The 26,358-nt window shown below is 47.2% G+C and overlaps 1 long non-coding RNA gene across 3 annotated transcripts in view; it reads right to left on the bottom strand.

Annotated features, from left to right (window-relative positions):
• LOC100579768 overlaps nt 1-26,112 on the bottom strand; it is a 309,638-nt gene extending 283,526 nt beyond the window's left edge. Inside the window, exons 1-2 of one of the 3 annotated variants that reach the window (XR_004026207.1) lie at nt 25,911-26,105; nt 24,624-24,752 (exon numbers count right to left, since the gene is read on the bottom strand). This is a non-coding gene — a long non-coding RNA (uncharacterized LOC100579768). Of the gene's footprint in view, nt 1-24,623; nt 24,753-25,910 lie in introns of those variants that run through there. The other 2 variants (XR_004026205.1, XR_004026204.1) reach the window with 2 other exon arrangements.
• Nucleotides 26,113-26,358: the final 246 nt, after the last annotated feature.

The raw sequence follows: 26,358 nt of genomic DNA, 5'->3' as shown, positions 1-26,358 counted from the left end.
CAACTGCTCTGCAGTGAGCTCCTGAGGGCTGGGTAGCCTGCGGGTGCCATTAGCCGACTCATCTCCCGAGGCTCTTCCACATTGCACATCTCAACCAACCTACCTGGAACCCTGGAGGAAGAGATCACCTCTAGACAGGAGAGCATACCAGTTAGGACACATAGAGGGTCTTTCAAATCCCAGCGTACCCTGCTACTGGTTAGCTGTTAACCTTGGAAAAACACTTCTCTCTCTGCCTCAGTTTCTCCATCTGTACAATGAGAAATTACTATGGATCAACCACCTCAACTGTTGTGAAGATTACGTATACAGGTTGAATACAGATGCAGAGTGCTCACAGAAAAGCCTGGTGACAGTCAGAGCTATCTACAAGCGCACTAACAGACGAGGAAAGCAAGATCCAAGAGGAGTCAAGTGACTAGCCTCATTTTACAGACATGGGGCTCACACTTGGATCCCAGGACTCCAGAGCTGGGAAGAGAAAAACCAAAGCGACGTGTACCGTGAGATTCTACAACTGTAAAGCACCCTTGCTCCTTCACCGAGCACAGATTTTGCTATAGTCCCAGTACCAGTGTGCCTACCCCAGGGCTCACAGCCAATTAGAGAGCAACCAGCGCTCCAGCAGGGACTACATAGCAAGACCCCATCTGTACTAGAAATAAAACAAATTAGCTAGGAGTGGTAGCACATGCCTGCAAGTCCCAGCTACTGGTAAGGCTGAGGCAGGAGTATCCCTTGAGCCTGGGAGACAGAGGCTGTTGTGAGCTATGATCACACCACTGCACTCCAGCCTAGGCGACAGAGTGAGAAAGAGAGAGAGAATAACCAGTGTTTATTGAGCACCTACCACATGCCAGCTCTGGGAAAGCTCTACATGCACGTCATTCTACTCTCACAATAAGGTAAGGATCTAGTGAGTACCATTTATTTTCTAGTTTTATAGATGAGGACATGGAGGCTCTAGAGGGTAAGCAACTCGCTGAGATCTCAGAGTTTTGAAGCGGCAGAGGGAGAATTCAAATCAATGCTGCTGGAACTGCAGAGTGCACCCTTATCCATCATTATGCATGATTGCCTTCCAACAGATGTCAGCAATTTTTTGTGGCTTCTGGTGGTCTCTCACCGAATATCTGAATAACACAGAACGCCAGCAGAGCCTTCATTTATAAAAAGCCCAGGCGCTGAGCCTGACGTAATACATGAATGAATAAATCCTGCTGATGAACCGGGTCCCTCTCCTGGAAGAGAGACCTGCCTGCTCTCCCTTCTTACAATCTGGGCCTCAAGCATGGATGGAATGTCAGGCAGGGGGCAGCACAGGAATTAACAGCTATTGATTCCTCACTGAGACATCCGGAGCAGGGTGGGGCCCCTTGGGAGCCCCTTCTATTCAGGTGCAATAAGTTTATCTGTTTTTGAAAGGCGTATCTTGGCAGGGGGGTACCCAAGCTCAAGGGCACACATCTACTAGAGGAGGCCCCAACAGGCCTACATTTCAAGTCTAAAATTGGAAGCCTGGAAGGAAGTGGGGGTGAAATCCCACCTGGGCAAGTCAAGATCACCTTGAGGAAAGCCACAATCCAGCCGGACTATGATCCTGCCTGGCGTCTTTGGCCCATGTTGAGGAGAAGTAAACTGGACCCGGGCTGTTTCCCTTCAGCTAGTTACTGCCACTCTCCTGGGCGTCAGTTCTGCCTCTGCAAGTGTAAGTGATCTTTAAACACCAACAGGAACAAGACAAACAGCAGGGAGCACTTACTCTGTGTTTATTATTTCCAGGCTCCGAGTTAATCTCTACACGTGCCGGATCTTTCTCTCTCTCTTATATTTTTTCTGAGACAAGGTGTCACTCTGTTGCAGCTCACTGCAGCATCGACCTCCCAGGCTCAAGCAATTCTCCCATCTCAGCCTCTAGTAGCTGGGACTGCAGGCACATGCCACCACACCCAGCTAATTTTTTTTTGTATTTTTCATTTTTGTAGAGACAGAGTCCAACTATGTTGCCCGGGCTGGTTTCGCACTCCTGAGCTCAAGTGATTCTCCTGCCTCAGCCTCCCAAAGTGCTGGAATTACAGGCATGAGCTACCATGCCAGGTCTCTATGTTATTTAACCCTTAGGGAAATATATATATATATATATATATTACAGACTCAATTCACAGACAGGGAAACTACTGAGGTAGACAGATGTTAAGTTCATTGCATAATGAACTAAGTAATAAAATGAGGCAAAGGTCCAGCAGGTCTGTGTCCCTCCTATTCCAGAACAGTGCTCTCAACCATCACACCAAGGGCATTTCTTTTGAGATGATTGATGAAGGGAACTACTTGGCCATAGAAGTCCATTCCAAATTTGAGAGTCTACAATCCCAGGAAAATCCAACAGCAGTACTGGGTCCTAGCTGTATACCCCGGAAATTCTGACATAGGCAACCAGATGTACGAAATGCCCACAGCAGCACTGTTTGTATCGGGAGCGGGTGGGGGGACACCTGAGAACGACTCACATGTCCTTGGAGAACAGATCAATCAACTGTGGTCAGTTCACACAATGGAACAGATTATCACAGTGAAAAATAAGCTACAGCAGCAGGCATCAGCAGAGACTTACCAACATGATGCAGAGCGGCAAAGGAAGCTGCAGGCAGCATGGAATTTCTGTAAAGCTCTAAAGAAAGTAAAGGGAACAATACAATATTTAAGAATACAAACGGGAGGCCGAGGTGGGTGGATCACCTGAGGTCAGGTGTTCGAGACCAGCCTTGCCAACATGGTGAAACCTCATCTCTACTAAAAATACAAAAATTAGCCAGGCATGGTGGCGAGTGCCCATAATCCCAGCTACTCAGGAGGCTGAGGCAGGAGAATCGCTTGAACCCAGGAGGTGGAGGTTACAGTTAGTCGAGATCATGCCATTGCACTCCATCCCCATCCTGGGTGACAAGAGGGAAACACCATCTCAAAAAAAAAAAAAAAGAAAAAAAGAATACGCATGGGTTTTTTTTTTTTCATCCATGACATGATAAACATCAACATTCAAGATAAGAGTTGGCCTGGCATAGCGGCTCACGCCTGTAATCTCAGCACTTTGAGAGGCCGAGATAAGAGGATCTCTTGAGCCCAGAAGTTCGGGACCAGCCTGGGCAACATAGTGAGATCCTATCTCAACAAAAAGAAAATCAGGGCCACCAATGAGGGAGAATGCTCGGGGGCAGGGGGTAGGCATGGGAGAAAACTGAAAAGAAGATGGAGTTGGAGTCAACCATCAGTGTTCATAGTTTGGATCCTAGGCAGGGTGGAGAGGTCATGGGTATTTATTTACCAATATGCCTCCCAACTGGCCTGTAGGTGACATCTATAATTTTGTTTGTTTGTTTTGAGACAGAGTCTCACTCTGTTGCCCAGGCTGGAGTGCAGTGGCGTGATCTCAGCTCACCACAACCTCCGCCTCCAGGTTCAAGAGATTCTCCTGCTTCAGCCTGCTGAGTAGCTGGGACTACAGGCATGCACCACCAAGCCCAGCTAATTTTTGTATTTTTAGTAGAGACAGGGTTTCACTACGTTGGCCAGGCTGGTTTCGAACTCCTGAACTCATTATCTGCCCACCTTGGCCTCCCAAAGTGCTGGAATTACAGGCATGAGCCACCACACCCAGCCTTATATCTATAATTTTGTAGGTATTTACAGTGTATAATGGTTTTCAGGTTGAAGCTACATTAAATTCATTCACCAATTCTGTCGCACCCAAATTATTTGCTAGCCATTTATGTTGTGGGCAGCATAACGTAAATGATGCTATGGATTATTGGAAGATGACTCAATATGTTGGGATTTTTTGGGTGGGTACCCTGTGCCTCCTCCTCCCCTGATGAATTTCTGCCAGGCCCATGAGAGCTGGGTGCTCCCTTCCATATTTGCAAAGTGGAAAAGCAGCATCTACCTAATAAAGCTGCTGAAAGCACTGACAAGAACTCGTGTAAAAGCTGAAGTCAGCCGCAGCACAGGGTCAAGACTCTGAGAGCAGCAAAGCCATGTGGTCAAGATCTAGGCTCTGCCACTTCTGGTTGAATGGCCTTGGCTGAGTTTCTTAAAATGTCTGTGCCTCACACCAGAAGCACAGGCAACAAAAGAAAGAGTTAAAAGGGAATGAATTTAAAAAATCATTCAGCCTTAGAAAGGCATAAAATTGTGACACAGGCTACAACGTAGATATACCTTTGAAAGATTACACTAAGGCGGGGCACGGTGGCTCATGACTGTAATCCCAGCACTTAGGGAGGCCGAGGTGGGTGGATCACCTGAGGTCAGGAGTTTGAGATCAGCCTGGCCAACATGGCGAAGTCCCGTCTCTACTAAAAAATACAAAAATTAGCCAGGCATGGTGGTGCACGACTGTAATCCCAGCTACTAGGGAGGCTGAGGCAGGCGAATCTCTTGAATTGGGGAGGCAGAGGTTGTGGTGAGCTGAAACTGTGCCACTGCACTCCAGTCTGGGCAACAGAACAAGACTCTGTCTCAAAAAAAAAACCAAATTTACACTAAGTGTAATGAGCCAGTCACAAAAGGACGAATACTATGATTCCACCTATACGGACGCTTAGGGTAGTCAGATTCATAGAAACTGTGGATACCAGGGGATGAGGGGAGGGGGACGGGAGAGTGAGTGTTTAATGAGTTCAGAGTTTCAGTTTGGAATGATGAAAAATGTTCCGGAGATGGTTAGATTAGTGGTGATGGTTACACAATAATACGAATGGCCTTAATGCCACTGAATTGTACAGTTAGAAATGGTTACAATGGCAAATTTCATTATGTAAATTTTCCCACAGTCAAAACATTTTACACATAAAAATTAAAAATAAACTGTCTGTGCCTCAATCCCCACATCTGTAAAATGAGGCTGGTGATCCCATCAGTCTCCTCAAAGGGTTTGCTAGGGAGATTAAATTAGCCAAAACCGGCAGAGCACTTAGAGCATTGCCCAGCATGCAGCAGGAGCTAAATAAATGAGAGTAAATTAGGAGATGCCCAGTGTGCAGCCAGAACTGCTCATTAAGACACAACTCAGCCCCTCCTGAGCTGGGGAAGAAATAAAGACAAGGATGCATGAAAGGCTGGCTCACTCGAGCCGACTTCATACAGAAACCCTCCCTGGCTGACGCGTCAGGCAGGCTCCTGGATTCTGGAGAGGCCCAGATATGGCCCAGGGTCTCCACCTGCTCAGCCTCTCCCAGGAACCCAGAAGCTCTTTTCTTGGGAATAATGAGGAAGGGGCTGGAGAAGGAGGATGGAGGTCTTCCCCACCAGGAAATCTCCTCTCTATTCTCAGGTCCACTTTCGCCAGCTGTCTGGATAAAGGAAAACTCTAGATTTAGGACAACTGAAAGTGCAAAAATAATTTCCCATCTATGGCCGGGGGCGGTGGTTCATGCCTGTAATCCCAGCACTTTGGGAGGCCAAGGCGGGTGGCTCACCTGAGATCAGGAGTTCAAGATCAGCCTGGCCAACATGGCGAAACCCCATCTCTATTAAAAATACAAAAATTAGCTGGACTTGGTAGCGGGTGCCTGTAATCCCAGCTACTCAGAAGGCTGAGGCAGAAGAATTGCTTGAACCTGGAAGGCAGAGGGTGCAGTGAGCCGAGATCGTGCGATTGCACTCCAGCCTGCGTCTGCCTCTCGTTTCCACATGGTCTGCACCACCACCCTCCTGTTTGCGTTTGGTTTGGGGGTGACCATGTTTTTGCTGAAGGAGCCAGAGGTGAGGTGTGCAGCAACTCGTTTAATTTTCTTGAATACCCAAACACACAGGGACCATTTGTATTCCCATTTTACAGATGAGGGAACTGAGGCACCAGGCTCTGAAGCCCACACAGCTACTTGGCAGCAGGGCTGAGGTTCAAGCCACATGGTCTGTTATTAGAGTGGGAGGAGACAAAAGCGGACATGGGCCAGGGACAGTAGGAGAATCCCTGACTGATGTGGTCACTGTCACTCACGTGGCCTAAAGCAGAGCTGGGTCTAGAGGAGGCATTTACAAATACAACCAGGAGAGCAGATGACGTTTGCACACTCTTTTTAGTTCAGAAATCAGAGCCAGAGAGCAGGAGAAGACACTGGGTAAGAGACCTACAAGTTTCCTCTCCATGGGATCCTGGGATCAAACTGCTCCTCTCCTACCCCTATCTTCCCATCATCATGACATCTATATATATATATATATATATTTTGAGACAGAGTCTCACTCTGTTGCCCAGGCTGGAGTGCAGTGGCAAGGTCTCAGCTCACTGCAACCTCTACCTCCCAGGCTCAAGCAATTCTCCTGCCTCAGCCTCCCAAGTAGCTGAGATTACAGGTGCCCACCATCACACCCAGCTAATTTTTGCATTTTTAGTAGAGATGGGGTTTCACCATGTTGGCCAGGTTGGTCTCAAACTGCTGACCTCAGGTGATCCACCCACCTCAGCCTCCCAAAGTGCTGGGATTACAGGTGTGAGCCACCATGCCCAGACGTCTACTTATAATTTTAAAAGGTTTTTATGACACAGGAAAAAGAAAAACAAACCCGTAAGCTTTTTGTCTGTAACTCACAGCAACTGAGACAAGTACTGCTTTGATTTTTCCTCTTTTCCCTCTCAATCTCTAGCCAGAGATTGTCTATAACCAGACACTTGACGTTAAGATAGGTATAATTTGCAGCCAAAATTAAATGCCCTGCCCTTTTGGGGTGGCAAGAGGGGTAGGAATAGGGAAGTTGAGGTGGAAATAAAAACTTTACCTAGGGAAAAGAGTTTATCCTTCCTGGTTGACGCCAAGGTTCCAGACTCAGTCTTTGCACTGTGACCTAGGTTCCGACCTAGGTTTCAATAACCGTGAACTTGGGTAAGTAGGTTAACCTCTCTGAACCTCATTTTGTCCCATCTGAAAAAATTGGGTTGAAAATGTTTCCTACCCAATACTAGTCATTCACTAAGCAGTAAACGAGGTAATGCACCCATCACACAGTGGGTTCTCGCCAGATGTAAGCTGTTGTAAATAATCACTATTACTGCAAATCTTCACCATCAATCAGAGGTAAGAATTAGCGGTTCCCATGCAGAGACAAGAACCAGGGACTCACAGACCCTCTGTAACAGGCGAACCCAACTCCTCCTATGCCCCAGCCCCCAGCCCTGTCCATCAACCCTATCTGCTCACTTCCCCTAGAAACAGCTCCCAGACCTCAGCCAGCCTACCTCCCTGGAGGACTTGCCTAAGACACCTCCTCTCTGAAGGCTTCCCATCAGCTGCTTCCTTCCTGGAGCTCCAGCACCACCCTGTCCATCTCTGAGAAGACCAGTAACTCACCCTGGTATTGTGGCCATGTGAAAATCATACATTTGCCTCCTTGCACTAGATTCCAAGGGCTCATCAAGCTCTTCTCGGCTACATAGCTGCAAGTCTCACACTGTCCTGCATGTGAGATACTCAGTAAATGGTGCAAGACTGAATTTTTATTAATCACATGAATTAATACAGGAAAAGCTCAAACCGGCACAAAGTCAGGGCTTAATATCTATATAATGCCATTTTATTATAGCTATTAGTAGTACTAAATAACATCACTCCAGATTGTACCTATATTAATGCTATATTATCATCGTCGATGCTCTTTCTCTCGCTCTGCGCCTCCCAAGTGCATGGACTGGGCTCCTGTAGCCTATAAAAATCTACAGTTCCTCTTGTTTGTTCCCTGTGAGAGCCTGACACAGTTCCAAGTGCATATTAAGCTTCTATAATTCCCAACCAGAGCCTTACTGAGTTTTTCCAGAAAGATAACAAGACGGGAAATGCTGCACAAAATGGGGTGGACTGAGACTTTTTTCGTCAAGATAGCCGTCTTTCTTTTCTTCCCTCCTTCTTTCCTTTCGTTCCATTTTCCTACCTTCCTCCCTTCCCTCCCTTCCCTCCCTTCTGTCTCTTCTCTTCCCTTTCCTTCCTTCCTTCCTTCCTTCCTCTCTCACCTTCCTTCTTTCTTTTCTTCCTTCCTTCCCTCCCTCTCTCCTTTTCTTTCTTTTCTTTTTTTGACAAGGTCTTGTTCTGTCACTGTGGCTGGAGTACAGTGGTGGGAACATAGGTCACTGCAGCCTCAACTTCCCATTCTCAAGCAATCCTCCAGCCTTGGCCTCCTGGGACTACAGGTGCATGCCACTGGCTAATTTAAAAAAAATTTTTTTTTGTAGAGATTAAGTCTCATTATGTTGCCCAGGCTGGTTTCCAGTTCCTCCCATCTCAGCCTCCCAAAGTACCAGGACTACAACAAGCAAGAGCTACCACACCCAGCCTTTCTTTCTCTTCCTTTCTTCCTTCCATCCTTCCTGCCTTCCTGCCTTTCTTCCTTCCTCCATCCCTCCCTCCCTCCCTCTTCCCCTCCCCTCCCCTCTCCTCCTTTTCTTTTCTTTTCTTTTCTTTTCCTTTCTTTTCTTTTGAGACGAGGTCTCACCCTGTCACCCAGGCTGGAGTGCAGTGGTGCAACTACAGCTTACTGCAGCCTAGAGACCTCCTGGGCTCAAGTGATCCTCCCGCCTCGGCCTCCCAAAGTGCTGGGATTACAGGCATGAGCCGCCACGCCTGAAGGTTCATTTCTTTAAGCAATTTTGCTATAATTGTTCACTGCAAATGAAGGTAAATCTGAAAATCATGCTTGCTACCCTGATGGAAATCAGCAATGGCTTACCAGCAGAGAGGGCAAAAGTCAGTGAGCTACCGGAAGCCACTATTGCTTAATAACAGCCGACCCCATGTTATGAAGCCCTGTGTTAACAGGCAGGATACAAAAGAACTGGCAAAAAAACAAACAAACAAACAACAAAAAAACAACATATGTTGAGGGGGGCAGAGAGAGAAAGGAAAAAGGAAAAGAACAGAAGAACAGAGTTATCTAGAATCTAAGGAATGATGACTTTTCCAGGCACATACAATCACTAAAGTATGTAAGGAACTGAAGCAATTCTGAATAGCATTACATACAAACAGTTCTAAGGGAAAAATGTTAACACTCTGTGAGCGGGGAGGTGCTTGCTCAGTCTAGCATTCAAGTCAATAACCAGTAATTAGGGAGCACCCACCGTGACCTGCCAGCTCCCTGCTAGGCTCTGGGGGAATGGAAAGGAAAGATATGAAATGCCTGAGGGAGCTTGTGCAAGGGGTTAGAAGCACCTATAACCAAGGTGCTGCAAACTGCTGGCCCCGGGGGCCACATGCGGCCCACAGGTATTTAGTTTGGCCTATGAATGTTCCTTTAAAAACTTAACTGAAAACATTTAAAAGTCAGGAGAATTTATATTTCAAAAGGCTTCTCTTTTAAAAGTGGAAGCTCTGGCAACACTGGGTCTATCTTTTGGCATGAGGAGAGAAAGGGGGCCGGGGAGGAGGGAGCTGGAATCTAACAGCAGCCTCTGTTAACATCTAGCAACCTCTCTCTCTAACAGTAACTCTCTGATAACATCTAGAAGAGGGACCCGCTGGTTTGCCAATCCGGACACGTCTTACTGTATTTGATCAGGACCACCTGGTGTGGTTGTACAATCTACTCATCCTCCTAAACAGCTAAGTTTGGAACCCTTGACAGGAACCCACTGTAGAAACAATATAGTAATACAATGGGGTGTGAGCTGGGAGAACTCACACACATGGTGCTGGGAGGGGATCAAGCAGAAGCCACACACTGAGAACCAGCGTTAAGGAGATGAGGGAATGCTTCCTGGAGGAGGTGACCCCTTAACGCAGTCATAAAGCACAGGTAGGAGTTCATTAGAAGAGGAAATGGGGAAAGAGACAATATCCTGTCCCATTTCCCTGGCTGGCTGATTCTCTCACTGTGTGAGACACAAACCTTAGAGAAGAATCTGCAGACACAAATCCTCTAAAGTCTGGAAGAATCATTTCATTCCAAGCCTTCAAAAATATTCACGCCCCACATTCACCTGCTGCCTCTGATCCTAGGATCATTATTTCTAACCCCAGGCAATCCTGCCAATCCTTATTTCTGACCCCAAGGCAGTGCTTTCCTCCACAGGGCAAAGGCACTCAGCCTTGGGACAGTGAGGGCCAGATTCTTAGCCCAGGGCCACCGTGCATTCAGCAATTCAATACATGCTCACTGAGAGCCTCTGACGCACCAGGCACTCAAGCTAATAGTGGGAAGCCATTAAAAGCTTTTAAGTGGTTGCCTTTCAGGATCTGGTTTGCCATTTGCAAAGCTCACTTGCTTGCAGGAGGGAGGTGCAGGATGCTCCTTGGCTTTTCCTTTTTAACGAGATCAGCATGCAGAGAATGTCTTCCTAATGGAAAAAGTATGTATGGAATTTCCAGAGTCATGAAAAGGAAGAGATACGGCCTTTGCAAGGCCTGGGGAGAGGAAAGAAGAGGGCTCAGACCAGCCAGGAACTTAGCAAAGGCCAGGGGGTACCCCCCAGCCCCAGCATGCCTGAAGCCCCCTCCCGCTCCTCTCCCTTTCCAGAGAGCACACTTCTGGGGGGCATCTGTCCCAGGTGTCCTCAGGGAAGGCAGCCCTATAAAGGGGAGGGACTGCAATGACCATAGGAAGCCCAGCCTGCCAGAGGAAGCCACTGGTCCCCACCGGCTGGGTCTGGCCAGGCTTTTCACGGATGAAATGAACTCTTCTGTTTTGTGAAAAGCAATGTACCACATGGATAGGAGATATCTCTCTTCAAAATCTCTAAGTGCGAAGATTGGCTGACGTGATCCCAACGCTGCTGCTGGCCCAGTGGGATGAATCATGACCTAAGTGGGACTAAAACTATGGAACAAACTCAGTCACAATAAATGCTGGAAGGGAACTCTGTCTTCTTTAGCCACTCTCCTATAAATTCCTGGGGACTTTCCACACAGAGGACCTTTTCCTTTTCCCATTTCCTTTTGAAAAAATGGGAAAAGCCAAGCATCCCACCAGAGAGTAACTGACACACTCTCTTCCACATTACCTAGAATGTTCCAAAGAGACTCCAGGCTGGCAACCCTTCCTCTGGACAAATCTCTCTGGCAAAGGCACATCACTCTAATCTCATCCCTGCCCCAGCTCAAAACCTTCCATAGAGCCGAGCACGATGGCTCATTCTTGCAATTCCAACACTTTGGGAGGCCAAGATGGGAAGATCGCTTAAAGTCAGGAGTTTTAAGCCTGGACAACAAAGCGAGACCCTATCTTTATAAAAAATTAAAAACAAAACATTAGCTGGGGAGTGGTGCCATGCACCTGTAGTCCCAGCTACTCTGGAGGCTGAGGTGGGAGAATTGCTTGAGCACAGGAGGTCCAGGCTGCAATGAGCCACTATGGCTCACTGCACTCCTGCCTGAAGCAACAGAGCAAGACTCTGTCTCCAAAAAAAAAAAAAAAAAGAAAAAAAGAAAAAAAAGAAAACTGTCAATAGTTCCCTATCACCCACAGGGTAAAATCCAAATGCCTGAGCACAGTTTGGAAGGTCCCTAGCGAACTCTTCCCTTGAACTTTGCCCTCCAAGAAGTCCTTTCTTTTTCTTTCTTTCTTGCTTTCTTCTTTTTTTTTTTTTTTTTTTTGGAATGGAATCTCGCTTTGTTGCCCAGGCTGGAGTACAATGGCTCGATCTCGGCTCACTGCAACCTCCGCCTCCTGGGTTCAAGCTATTCTCCTGCCTCAGCTTCCCAAGTAGTAAGATTACAGGCACCTGCCACCACTCCTGGCTAATTTTTGTATTTTTAGTAGAGATGGGGTTTCACCATGCTGGCCAGGCTGGTCCTGAACTCCTGACCTCAAGTGATCTGCCCGCCTCAGCCTGCCAAAGTGCAGGGATTACAGGCATGAGCCACCGTGCCCGGTCCCAAGAGTCCTTTCTGTCTCCAAAATAAATATCAAACTCATCCTCTTCTCTTCCTCTCCACTGCTAGAGCTGGGTCCAGCTCTCTCTCTTGGATTGCTGTAATTCAGTCCCCAAATGGGCCACCTGCTTCCATTGATCCACCATCTACCCATCAGAAAGGTCAATCAAATCAGGCACCGCCCAGCTTTGCCACCCCCAAAGACTTAAAAAAGCACTTAAGGCCCTCCATGACCAAACACCTGTTCACCTGGACCCTGGACGTTCACTCCCTTCCAGCCACACGAATCTCTTGACACTCTGAACACACCAAAAGTTTTGCAGCCTCAGGGCCTTCACACATGCTATTATCTTTACCTAGGATATCCCTTCCCTAAACTGTTTTGAAAGAAATTTAAAGAACCGGCTGGACGCCATGGCTCACGCCTGTAATCCCAGCACTTTGGGAGGCTGAGGCAGGCAGATCAACTGAGGTCAGGAGTTTGAGACCAGCCTGGCCAACATGGCGAAACCCTGTCTCTACTAAAAAAAAATACAAAACTTACCCAGATGTTGGGGGTTGTGCCTGTAGTCCCAAATACTCAGGAGGCTGAGGAACCAGAATTGCTTGAACCCAGGAGGTGGAGGTTGCAGTGAACCGAGATTGCGTCACTGCATTCCAGTCTGGGTGATAGTGGCTGGAATCACCCAGGCCCAGTGGCTCACGCCTGTAATCCTAGCACTTTGGGAGGCCGACGCGGGTGGCTCACAAGGTTAGGAGATCGAGACCATCCTGGCTAACACAGTGAAACCCCATCTCTACTAAAAATACAAAAAAATTAACTGGGCATGGTAGCGGGCGACTATAATCCCAGCTACTCGGGAGGCTGAGGCAGGAGAATGGCGTGAACCCGGGAGGCAGAGCTTGCCGTGAGCCAAGATCGTGCCACTGCACTCCAGCCTGGGCGACAGAGCGAGACTCTGTCTCAAAAAAAAAAAAAAAGAAAGAAAAAGAAAAAAGGAAAAAGAAAAATTCAAAGAACCTAGAATTGACAACCATGAACATCTTGTCATATGTATTTTCAAACTTTTTTTCTTTTCTACATATTTTCAAACTGTGTAAGCGATATGTGTAGGTATCTACCTTCTCTTCAAAAAAAGCATTAAAGATAGGCCAGACACTGTGGGTCCTCCCTGTAATCCCAGCACTTTGGGAGAACTGGGCAGGAGGATGGCTTGAGGCCAGGAGTTCAAGACCAGCCTGGGCAATATAGTGAGATCTCATCTCTACAAAAAATACAGGCACAGTGGCTCACACCTGTAGTCCCAGCTACTCTGGAGGCTGAGGCAGGAGAATCACTTGAGCCTGGAAAGTAGAGGCTTCAGTGAGCCACGATCACACCACTCACATCCCAGCAACCTTGACAGAGTGAGATTCTGTTCCCACAAGTAAATTAATTAATTGAATTTAAAAAAAGCAATAAAGGCAAAGTTAAAGTAGGCTTTGACCTTCACAATCACCCCACTCCCCCTCTCTCCCCAGATGATGACAGTGAGTTTGATACAGATCTTTCCAGCCCATTTTTTCAATCTTCACATTCATCTCTAAATATCCTTAAGTAACATACAGCATGAACTGTGAATTCTCAATCTTACCTAGGAAAGGGGTTGCACATGTTTCCAATTTCACTACCTGCTGCCAAGGTGGTCTCTAAAGTGACCTCACACACTCACTAGCAGAGCTGCTGAACACCCTGTGCCTTGTCAACACTTGAGTCAGACATCCTATTTCTGGCACGTTGTAAAACATGAAACATGTATCTTGTGGAAACACCCAGATGCTCTTCAAATGGAGAATAGATAAACAAACAGTGGTATATCCATACAACAGAATACCAGTCAGCAATAAAAACTACCAAACCCCTGATGCGTACAACAACATGGAAGGGTCCTAAATGCATTATGCCAGGTGAAAGAAGACAAATCCGAGAGACTACACACTGTATGAATCCATTTATAGGACACTCTGAAAAAGGCAACACTATATATAAGATCAGAAAACAACTCAGGGGTTGGTTAAAGCTGGGGGCGGGGAGAAGGAGCCTGGCTACAAAGGGACAAGAGGGAATCTGGGTGAATGATGGAAATGTTCTATGCCATGATTGTGACAATTACACAACAGTGTCACACAGTTCTATGCATTTATCAGAACTCTTAGCATTGTATCCTAGAAAGGATGAATTTTACTGACTAGAAATTAGATCTCCAAAACCTGACTTTGTTAGCAAAATTCAGAATCTTTTCACATTTATCATCCACTTTGCTTTTTTTTTTTTTAGACGGAGTCTCACTCTGTGTCCAGGCTGGCATGTAGTGGCAAGATCTCAGCTCACTGCAACCTATGCCTCCCAGGTTCAAGTGATTCTCCTGCCTCAGCCTCCCAAGTAGCTGGGACTACAGGCGCATGCCACCACACCCAGCTAATTTTTATATTTTTAGTAGAAACGAGGTTTCACCACGTTGGCCAGGATGGTCTCAAACTCCTGACCTTGTGATCCGCCCGCCTCAGCTTCCCAAAGTGCTGGGATTATAGGCGTGAGCCACCGTGCCCAGCCATCTACTTTGCTTTCTATGAGCACTGCATGGTCCTATCTTTCACCCACTTTGCTATAAGGCTGTTTGTCTTTTTGTTGTTGACTTTTGGGAATTCTGCATACATTCTAGATATTAGTGCTTTGTAATGTGTTATAAATATTGCAAATATCTTCTAAGTCTTTTATTTGGCTTTTAATACCATTGTAGTTTTTGTTGCTTAGATGTGCCTTTTTCTTTAATATGTAGTCATATTGATCAGTCTTGTCTTTTCTGCCAATACTTTGTTCCTCTGGTTAACTTCTACTGAGTCTTCGTGTCTCACTCAAATCCTGATTCCTCAGACATGATTTCAGTATGAACCCCCTTACCTCACAATAACCATCCCTTCATATTATTCTAGTACGTATTATTTCATATTCCTTACAATAATGTTATTTTTTCTTTGTCTATTTGCTTGTTTCCCCCACTTAACAATAAGCTTCTTAAGAACTGGTACTAGTTGATCTACTTTGATCACTACTGCATACCCAAGGCTTCGAGCAGAACTTGGCACACCACAGGCATTCCACAAATACCTGCCAATAAATGAGAGTGAAGAAAAATCCAATACAGGTGCATAGGCTGCACATAAACATGTGTGAGCATATAACACTGTACATACATGTTAATGACATGTTAGTGCATCACGGACAGCAAAAAACATCATGTGCCTCACCAGAAAACAGGAAATTCAGCTTCTGTGCAAATCTCATGAACCACAATATTTACCTGAAATTCTAAAAAATTCAGACATTATGCACAATAATCCTAGGACTGAGAATTTGTTTTTTATTTAATTAACTGAAAAACAGAAAATGTGATCTATATAAACAGGCTGTTATGAAGCTAAGCATCCACATCAAAGGAATGATAAAGTAAGCAATGAAACAGTCACTGAACAGAAATATCTACCCAATAAAAATGACATGGATGGCTGGGCACGGTGGCTCACTCCTGTAATCCCAGCACTTTGGGAGGCCAAGGCACGTGGATCACCTGAGGTTGAGAGTTCGAGACCAGCCTGACCAACGTGGAGAAACACCGCCTCTATTAAAAATACAAAATTAGCTGGGCATGGTGGTGGGCGCCTGTAATCACAGCTATCCAGGAGGCTGAGGCAGGAGAATCACTTGAACCCGGGAGGCAGAGGTTGCAGTGAGCCGAGAATGCGCCATTGCCCTTCAGACTGGGCAACAAGAGCAAAACTCCGTCTCAAAAAAAAAAAAAAAAAAAAAAAAATGACATGGACAAAGTGCATATAATATTCAAAAATGCCTATGTCCTAACAGTAACTAAGAAAAAAATCAGGATGTGTCCAGATGTGGCGGCTCATGCTGTAATCCCAGCACTTTGGGAAGCCGAGGTGGGATCACTTGAGGTCAGGAGTTCAAGACCAGCCTGGCCAACATGGTGAAACCCTGTATCTACTAAAAATACAAACAAAAAGAAAGAAAAGAAAGGAAAAGAAAAGAAAAGAAAAGGAAAGGAAAAAGAAAAGAAAGAAAAATTAGCCAGGCATGGTGGCATCCCAGCTACTCAGAGGCTGAGGCAGAAGAATCACTTGAACCTGGGAGGTAGAGGTTGCAGTGGGCTGAGATTATGCCACCTCACTCCAGCCTGGATGACAGAATGAGACCCTGTCTCAAAAAAAAAAAAAAAGATGCAACATATACACTATGATTATAATACAAAAAAATTAAAAATTAAAACATTAAAAACCACAGGCTGGGCACAGTGGCTCACACCTGTAATCTCAACACTTTGGGAGGCTGAAGTGGGAGGGTAACTTGAAGCCGAGAGTTACAGACCAGCCTGGGAGTGAGACACAATCTCTGCAAAAATAAATAAGTAAAAATAAAACAAGGCAAAGACAAAACAGCGATTGTATTGTTTGTATTCAACTAAAGAAATATTATTTTTTACGAATTTACCAACCCCACCTCCTAGCTTTTAAAAATTTATTTATTTATTTGTTTTAGAGACAGGGTCTCATTCTGTCACCCAGACTGGAGTACAGTGGTGTAATCATAACTCACTGCAGCCTTAAACTTCTGGGTTCAAGCAAGCTTCCTGCCTCAGCCTCCCAAGTAGATGGGACTACAGGTGCATGCCACCAAAGATAGGACTACAGGTACGTGCCACCAAGCCTGGTTAATTAAAAAAAAATTTTTTTGAGGCCAGGTGCAGTGGCTCGTGCCTGTAATCCCAGCACATTGGGAGGCCGAGGTAGGCAGATCACAAGGTCAGGAGTTCGAGAGCAGCCTGACCAACATGGTGAAACCCCGTCTCTGCTAAAAATACAAAAATTAGCCAGGCATGGTGGCACGTGGCTATAACCTCAGCTACTCGGAAGGCTGAGGCAGGAGAATCGCTTGAACCCGGGAGGCGGAGGTTGCAGTGAGCCAAGATCGCACCACTGTACTCCAGCCTTGGTGACAGAGCGAGATTCCATCTCAAAAAAAAAAAAAAATTTGTAGAGACAGGATCTCACTATGTTGCCCAGGCTGGTCTCAGTCTCCTGGGCTCAACTGATCCTCCCATCTCTATCTCCCAGAGTGATGGGATTACAGGCATAAGCCACAGTACCTGGCCCATATTTCCTTCTTCCACCAAAATCCTGGAATTCTCAAGTCAAGTACCTTCCTCCTTAAATCCACATTCCACATGAGTTTGTCATCTTTCTAGATGTATATTTGGGAAATTTCTCCTTGCTAACAATCCTTGAAAAGTGCCCAGTTCTCAGGACCCAGTTGAAATCACTTATGCCTGGGGCTGGGCGCGGTGGCTCACACCTGTAATCCCAGCACTTTGGGAGGCCGAGGCAGGCAGATCACGAGGTCAGGAGATTGAGAACATCCTGGCTAACACGGTGGAACCTCATCTCTACTAAAAATACAAAAAATTAGCCGGGCATGGTGGCGGGTGCCTGTAGTCCCAGCTACTCAGGAGGCTGAGGCAGGAGAATGGCATGAACCCGGGAGGCAGAGTTTGCAGTGAGCCAAGATCTCGCCACTGCACTCCAGCCTGGGTGACAGAGCGAGACTCCGTCTCAAAAAAAAAAAAAGAAATCACTTATGCCTGGTTATTCAGGCTCTCCACCATGTCCTGCCCCTCACCCTCACCCCACCTGCCTTTTCTACCTCCACACACACCACCAGCCACCTTAGCGGACTTGCAGTCCAAGGCCTCGAACCCCTGCACTGCCAGCCCACTGCTGTCACCAAGACCCAGGCTGAGACCCAACACCCCAGTGTCTTCCATCCCTCCTAGGCGATTCTCTTCCAGCTTCTGGGCTGCAGCAGGCCTGGTTGGCTGTGGTCCCATTTCAACCTGTCTTCTTTCTCTCCTAGCAGTTACATCTGCAGTGTGCCTCCCACACTGGAAGCTTCCCGAAGATGGCAACGGTTTCTCATTCATGGCAGAACCCCTGTGCCTCACCCAAGTGAACCCATTTGATTCACTAAATGCCGACCTCATCCAAGGCATTGTTCCATCCAGCGAAAATATGATTCAAGCCACATGTAATTTTAGATTTTCTAGTAGCCATAAAGTTAGAAAAAACAGATGAAATTAATTTTTATAATATACTGTATTTAACCCAATATATCCAAAACATTATCAGTTCAATATGTAATTAACATCAAAGAATTGGTTCATGAGATACCTTGGCAGGGTGCAGTGGCTCACGCCTATAACCCTAGAGCTATAGGAGGCTGAGGTAGGCAGATTGCTGGAGCCCAGGAGCTCAAGACCAGCCTGAGTAACACCGGGAGACCCCAGCTTTACCAAAAATACAAAAAGGTTATCTGGGCATGGTGACACAGACCTGTGGTCCCAGCTGCCCAGAAGGCTGAGGTGGGAGGATCACCTGAGCCTGGGAGGTCGAGGCTGTAATGATCTATGATCATATCACTGCATTCCAGCCTGGGTGACAGAGTGAGACCGTGTCTCATATAAATAAACAAATAGGCCTGGTGCAGTGGCTGACGCCTGTAATCCCAGCACTTTGGAAGGCTGAGTGAGACGGATCACCTGAGGTCAGGAGCTCGAGACCAGACTGGCCAACATAGTGAAACCCCATATCTACTAAAAATACAAAATTAGCCGGGTGTGGTGATGTGCACCTGTAATCCCAGCTACTTGGGAGGCTGAGTCAGGAGAATCGCTTGAACCCGGGAGGTGGAAGTTGCAAGGAGCCGAGATCATGCCACTGCACTCCAGCCTGGGCAACAGGTGAGACTCTGTCTCAATAAATAAACAAATAAATAAATAATGAGAAATCTTACTCTTCTCACTAAGTCTCTGAAATCCAACGTGAGTTTAACACACAGTACATCTTAACTTCCTTTCAAGTGCTCAGTAGTCACATAGGGCTCACAGCTACCGTATGGAGAGCACAGTTTAAGTTGCTGGGGATACAACAGTGAACAGTCTAGAAGTCCATTCCTGTGGCCCCATCCACCACTGCCAGCCTGGACCCGGCACTTACACTCTGTGCATGTTTGTCCTGGTGCTCTAGCTCCTGAACCTGATTTAGTTTCTTCTCAACACAGCAGCCAGACTGGTTTGATCTGACTTGGCTTTCAAAAGCCAAGTCCTATCAAATTACTTTCCATTTTAGAATACTGCAAGGAAGTCGGTCACAGTGGCTCACACCTGTAATCCCAACACTTTGGGAGGCTGAGGTGGGTGGATCACTTGAGGTCAGGAGTTTGAGACCAGCCTGGCCAACATGGTGAAACCCCATCTCTACAAAAATAAAAACATTAGCCAGGTGTGGTGGCACGCACCTGTAATCCCAGCTACTCAGGAGGTTGAGGTGTAAGAATTGCTTAAACCCGGGAGGCAGAGGTTGCAGTGAACCAAGATCGCCCCACTGCACTCCAGCCTGGGCAACAGAGCGAGACTCTGTCTCATAACAAACAAAAAACAAAAGCAAAAAACACTGCAAGGGCTCCCCATTTTACAGAGTAAAAGACAGAATCTTTGGAATGCCCTGCAGGCTTTCTGTGAGGCTCCACACTGCATGCTGCTCAGGTTCTCCTATCTCCCTTGCTCACGCCATTCTCATCTCACGCTTCTCCTGGCTGCTCCTCACCCCCACAGGCTCACTCCTGCCTCCACCTCTGTCCTAGCTCTTCCCAGAGCCTGAAACGCCCGTCTTTCCCCTCCTTCAGGTGGAGGTTAACGTCAGCTCCTCCATGGAGCCTGCCCTGACTCTGACCGGCCAACTTAACCACGCAGCACCACGCCCCAGCCCTCCAGACACTGGCCCTGCTAGGCCTGTTCCCACAGCACTTCATAATCTTGAATACACAATTCGTGTCCTTCTTTATTATGTCTGCTGTTCCTTATCTGTCTAACCCAGCTGTAACCTAAGCTCTAGCATGGAAATCTGTCCTTTTTCTTCCTTTCTGCATCCCCAACATCTACAGCAATGCCAGGCACAGAGTAGACACACAACAAATATATCCTGGAAAAATGAATGGGTTACAATTTAGTGGGAGAAGAGAGACATATGGTATACTAGGAAGATAAGCACTATCGAGAAAAAATAACTCAGGAAGGGGAATGGAAGAAAGGGAGGCTGCCATTTTATGAGGGAGGAGAATAATATAACAATAATAAACATAGCAACTACCACTACATAGTAACTACTATGTGCCGGAGCCTGTGCTAAGGACTTTACTGTTAACACAGTGGGGCCGGGGCAACTTTGCACAGGAGTTAGTTTTTGCCTGCACTGCCTCCATCTGTCCCCCAGCTGTCTCTGGGGACCAGCCTGCCCCACTACTGTGTGACATCCACTAGGACAGAAGCTTCAGGAGGACAGGGATTTTTGTCTCTTCTGCTCCCTGCTGGATCTCCAGCAGCTAAAACGGTGCCAGGCATACAGTAACTGCTCAGGAAATGAATGCATCCATCAGTCTTGAACCAAGTAGTCAATGTTGGGGCTAATGCACCAGAGAAAAAAGAGCCCTGAAGAATAATAAATAATAATTGCTTTACTCAAATGTTTTACCAAAGGGCTTACTTCCTCTGTGCTAAGTGCTCTGCACCATCCCTGGGAGGGAGAAGCGATTCTCCTCCCCTGCTCAGCAGCTGAGGAAATGGAGGCACAGTGACCTGAAGTAACTTGCAAAGGCAGTCTGACATCCGAGGGACAGCCCTCTGATTCCTGTCCTTCCTGAGACCCACTTCTGCAGCTTTATTTACTTTCTCATCTGTTTCTAACTTACATAAGCCAGGGTTTGTTTCTGATGCTTGCAGAGAACTATAGTGAAGTCACTGCCATCTTAAGATCTAGGCAACTAGAATATTACCTTTCTATTCAGAAACCACCACTTCATGCAGCCACAGGAAGTAATAAAGCTCAATAATTGGAACAGTAATGATATTAGCTAACTTTTGCTGTGTGCTCACTTATGAGCCCAGGTCCTCTGCCAGACACCTTCTGTTCATCATTTGTTTCATCATCACAGCAAACCATTTTATAGATGAGGAAAATGAAGCTTAGAGAAGTAACTTGCCCAAAAGTAACCAGATCTACACTCCTCAGCTCCCTGAGACATCCCCAGTGCCTCCCGCTACTGTCTGTTTTCCTTCTTTTTCATCAGCGTACTTTCCCTACAGGCAAGCCCCCCACTTCCCACCATGTCAAGCTGTCTCACATCTAAAAAGATAACGACTGTAGACTGTGTATCTTGTTTCCTTGAAGACAAAGCAGTTCTTTCTTTATTTTTTAATTTTTATTTTATTATTTTTTACAGAGACAGGGTCTTACTCTGTTGCCCAGGCTGGTCTTAAACTTCTCGGCTCAAGCAATCCTCCTGCCTCAGCCTCTCAAAGTGCAAAAATTATAGGCATGAGCCAACATGCCGGGCTGAAGCAGCAGCTCTTGACAGCCATCTGATTCAACAAAGTAGCAGGGCTGTGTTGGGCACTTAGACGCCCCTGTTCTCAAGAATTTCACAGTCAATGATAATAAAGAGGCAGATAAACAAAACAATATCCCATACCTCCCCTCCCCCCTCCACACACACACAAAGGAAAGGATAAAGAAAAAAAAAACAGATAGTTCGGAATTTTGCAATTAAAAAATGAATGAGACCATTTCCACATCATGCATATAAGTCTTGTGTTTTATGACCTGACATTGTTTTTGTTTTTAATTAAATCCTGAAACCTAGTTTTGGTCACAAAATCCAGTGGTATACCTGATTGCAGCCTCTTGAAAATGATTATAGATTTTGCACAAAGACTGAGGCATTTGTTTGTTTGTTTTTTGAGACAAAGTCTTACTCTATCTCCCAGGCGGGAATGCAGCGGCAATCTTGGCTCACTGCAACCTCCGTCTCCCGGGTTCAAGAGATCTTCCTACCTCAGCCTTCTGAGTAGCTGGGACTACAGGCATGTGCCACCATGCCGGGCTAATTTTTTTTTTTTTTTTTTTTTTGTATTTTTAGTAGAGACAGAGTTTCACCATGTTGGCCAGGCTGGTCTTGAACTCCTGACCTCAGGTAATCTGCTGGCCTCAGCCTCCCAAAGTGCTGGGATTACAGGTGTGAGCCACTGCACCCAGCCAAAACTGCGGCTTCTGACCTCTACGCGTGACTCCTGCCCACACCCACAGCCCAAAACTTTCCAGCATGGCAGCCCTTACCTAAGGCCTCTTGGCCCCTTTGTCTCTGACTGCTCCATGGCTGCGGAAAGGCCGGCAGCCAGAGCACGAGGTATCTTCGTGCAAGATGTTCAGCTTTCTGTTTGTGCCTGAGGTGCGTGGGGGACACACTCTGTCCTTCTTCTCAAGGCCAAGGGGTATACCCTTTTCTTGTTCATTTTTTTTTTTGAGACTGAGTTTTGCTCTTGTTGCCCAGGCTGAAATACAATGGTGCGATCTCGGCTCACGGCAACCTCCGCCTCCCGGGTTCAAGCGATTCTCCTGCCTCAGACTCCCAAGTAGCTGGAATTACAGGCATGTGCCACCATGCCCGGCTAATTTTTTGTATTTGTAGTAGAGACCGGGTTTCACCATGTTGGCCAGGCTGGTCTCAAACTCCTGACCTCAGATGATCCACCTGCCTCAGCCTCCCAAAGCGCTGGGATTACAGGTGTGGGCCACTGCGCCCAGCCCTTTGCTTGTTCTTAACCTCACTATCCTCTAACTTCTGAGAGTCACACTAAGAAGTCGAAGACTGTGGTCCAAATCTCTACAGCTCTGCCACTCCCAAGCTGTGTGACCTGGGAGGATATTTTTAACCTCTCTGGGCTGTGGGTTCCTCATCTGCAAAACCATCTATTTTTTAGGAAAATCATCCTATTTTATAGGAAAGTTAAATGAGATCATATAATTTGAAGTGTTAGAACCAACCCTGCCCCACAACGAGAACTCTACCATTGCTAGACATTCCATTATAAGTGCCTCATGGAGTTGTAGGGAGTAGAAGGTGAAGAACATGCTTTGCATGATAAACGATGTCCATGTTATACATGCACTATTATTGTTCTTATTATTAATTGTTATTTATTACCGTTACTAGTTCCTTAGATTATTTGAGGTCAGAAAACAGAAGAGACAAAGGGGGCTCCTGCCAAAGGACGCATTTTGGCAGCATTCCAAAAGGCCTTGATTTTCTGAGACTCTCTAGGGATGATATTGAAGTGACTGTCCACAGGACTCAATGGTCCAAATGATTCCAGATTGTTCCTCTGTTCCCATCCTCAGTCAGGGTCCCACCACAGACACTGGGAATATAAGTTGGGGTACAGGGTGCGGTCCTGATCCCTTAAAGAGATCACAAATCTGCATCAGGAAACAACAAAAAGCAAAACAAGGCCGGGTGCCGTGGCTCCTGTAATCCCAGTACTTTGGGAGGCTGAGGAGGGCAGATCACCTGAGGTCAGATGTTCGAGACCAGCTTGACCAATCTGGAGAAACTCCGTCTCTACTAAAAATACAAAATTAGCTGGGCGTGGTGGTCCATGCCTGTAATCCCAGCTACTCGGGAGGCCTCCCAGCATTTTGGAAGGCCGAGGCGGGCGGATCACCTGAGGCTGGGAGTTTGAAACCAGCCTGACCAATCCGGAGAAACTCCATCTCTACTAAAAATACAAAATTAACTGGGTGTGGTGATGCATGCCTTTAATCCTAGCTACTTGGGAGGCTGAGGCAGGAGAATTGCTTGAACCCGGGAGGCGGAAGTTGCAGTGAGCCGAAATTGAGCCATTTTACTCCAGCCTGGGCAACAAGAGTGAAACTCTGTCTCAAAAAAAAAAAAAAATAGCAAAACAAGAGAAAAAGGAGAATCTCATGTCTGCAGCCAACTATGAAAGGAAATGCAAAATAAAAAGGCCACACATCCAGAAGGGCCACCTGATATATAAAACACATAGCAAAGGGGCAGCCATCAGCAGGCCTGCCACTGCCTCTCCAGAGAACCTGGACCGGCAATTATCCAAGGTCTTCCACTTCCCCCAGATAATCTGCCTATGGTCTGCCCAAATGCAGGGCCACTCACACAAACAGGAGGAAAGAGCAAGGTGTCTTATGGTCCAGGAGATCGCTTGACGAAGCTGCCAGAGAAACGTGTCCATCTTGGGCAGGCAGAAGGCCCAGGCATGGCAAACACAGGCTCCAGAACCCAGCCAGAGTGCCTGCCTACCGCTCAGGAGGCGGAAAAAAAAAAAAACAACTAAAGAACAGGGAGTTAGTTGATTTGATGTGGGCAGTGAGAATTCACCAGGTTTTCAGACCAGCAATCATATAAACTAGTGGGGATCAGATATGTCAGAACAGAGGGAAGAACTCCTCCTTTCCAGTGCAGAAAAGCTCCAGCCACAGAAACATACAGCATGGAGGTGGCGGGGGGCGGGGGAAGGTGTTTAAGACAGAGGAAAAGGAAAGTAAATCAGAAAAAAAAACAAAACAAAACAAAAACGGACTTCTTCTATTTTTCAAGAGAAGCCGTTTATGCAAAAATTCTGCACTCAAGGTAGATAAGGCAACAAGGATAAGCCACTCTTAACCAGGCAAAACAACAACATAACCACTTAACAAATCGCTCTGGGAATTCAATGGGTACAGCATATACCCCACAGTCATACCCATAAGTGGAATTCCAGTTGGGCCCTTGTGCCGAAGCTTTAGACCACGAGGCACGTCCTCACCTCCAAGATGTAACTCATCTCAAATAATGGAGACCAGGCCACGAGGTTTCTCCCAGACACGGATTCTGTGTTTGTCCTTCTGCAGCTTCCAGGAAGGTTTTTCTCCTAATAAATCCTTTAGAAAGTTCCACTCAGGGTTCTGAGGATTGATACAACCCCCTTCTTGACTGATCAGAGCTTTAGAAAGATTCGCTATGACCACAGGACTGTGTCAAGTTGAACAAGTCTCAACTTGTCGCTGCCAGTATGCAAAATAGGTCTGAAACATCTTATAACAGACAACACAGCAGACACAGTCCCTGCATCCTCAGGGCCCCCGCCCACCCACCACACACAAACACATTTCTCTAGAGTTTTTTTTTTCTAGCAAGGAACTAGCCCCAGTAGCCAGGATTCACAGTGGTGGAATGGGCGAGAGACAGGCTAACAGCCTCTCTCTGGAAAACCTGATACCAGAAAGAAAACACCAAAACCTCATCCTCTTGTCCCTAAATCCTTGCACGTGATTTCTTCTCCTCTCTAATGTTCTGGAAGGGCCTTAAGTCAGGAGCTTAGATGAACAGAAGAATCTTCCATGCCTGCAAACCATCAGGAAAATGCATGAGGCATCCACGCACAGACGCATGCAGCTTCATGGCTGTGCTTCCTGAAAGTCTACACCCAGAACCACAAACACTGGCATAAATAAGAGCACGTTAGCAAGGGAAGGCAAACCTAATTAAATCAACAGCCCAGCCAAGAAAAATTACCATGATGAGGGTTTAGGAGCACCCAACAAACCCTCACATGCGATGCAAAAACTGAGAAAGTCTCAAAACACGGAGTTACAGAGTTTTTGGAAATCACCTTAGCCCAGCCCTGAGGGGGTGTGAGAGGAAGGGGGGGAGTGATGGTCAAAGGATGGAGGGAGGATCACACATTCACAGACCTCTAGTTTCGCCAGAGGGGCCTCCAAACCACATCGTGGCTCCAAATCTGTTCCGACCGCAGAGGGGTCTATTTTTAGAAATTAGTTAATATGCCTTTGATCAAGTTCATAAATCCAGAATTGCCTCTATGCACCGGCCATTCGGTGTCATCCCCTTCCCCTCCCCCTCCCCAAACGCCCAAACTCGCCACCAGTCTTGAGGCTGGTGATGAGGGCAGTGCACGCCTAGCACACACACATTGGATTCCGAAAGCCCCTTTCCTCCGTCCGACTCCTCACAGCGCATCCCTACCCAAGGCCAAGGCTCGAGTTTCCAGAAACGCAGCGGACAAAATTGGAACTTACTGGAGGGCAGATCTGGCCATGTCTCCACAGGTCACAGGGGCCGCCAACATCCTTTCCGCAAGGAAATCCACTGGAAGGTGCCGGGGGTCCCGGGGCACATCTTTGCTCGCAGCTCCTCGTCGCCCCTCCTCGTCCCGGCCGCCCCGAGCCCGCCTGGCCCGAGGGCCCATGTGCTCGGCGGCCACACGCGCTCTGCCCGGAGGAGCGCGGGGCTGGCGGGTGGCCCGTGACGTCATGGCGGCTCGCGCTCGGGCCTCGGGGGAGGGGGGAGGCGCGCGCCGCCCGGCCCGCCGCGTGCGTCCTGGGTTCCCGCGCTCCCGGCCTTCCCCAGGTCCCCGCCCGCCGCCTGGTGCGCCCCTCTGCCCGCTTCCCGGCAGCGCAAGGCACTGAGCCGGAGAGGGCCGCGCGGAGGCGGGGCGGGCTTGGGCCACTGCGGCCGCCAAGGGCC

This window comes from Nomascus leucogenys, chromosome 16 (assembly GCF_006542625.1).
Source record: "Nomascus leucogenys isolate Asia chromosome 16, Asia_NLE_v1, whole genome shotgun sequence".
Classification (NCBI taxonomy): Eukaryota; Metazoa; Chordata; class Mammalia; order Primates; family Hylobatidae; genus Nomascus; species Nomascus leucogenys.
This window is presented reverse-complemented; position numbering and strand designations above follow the sequence as displayed.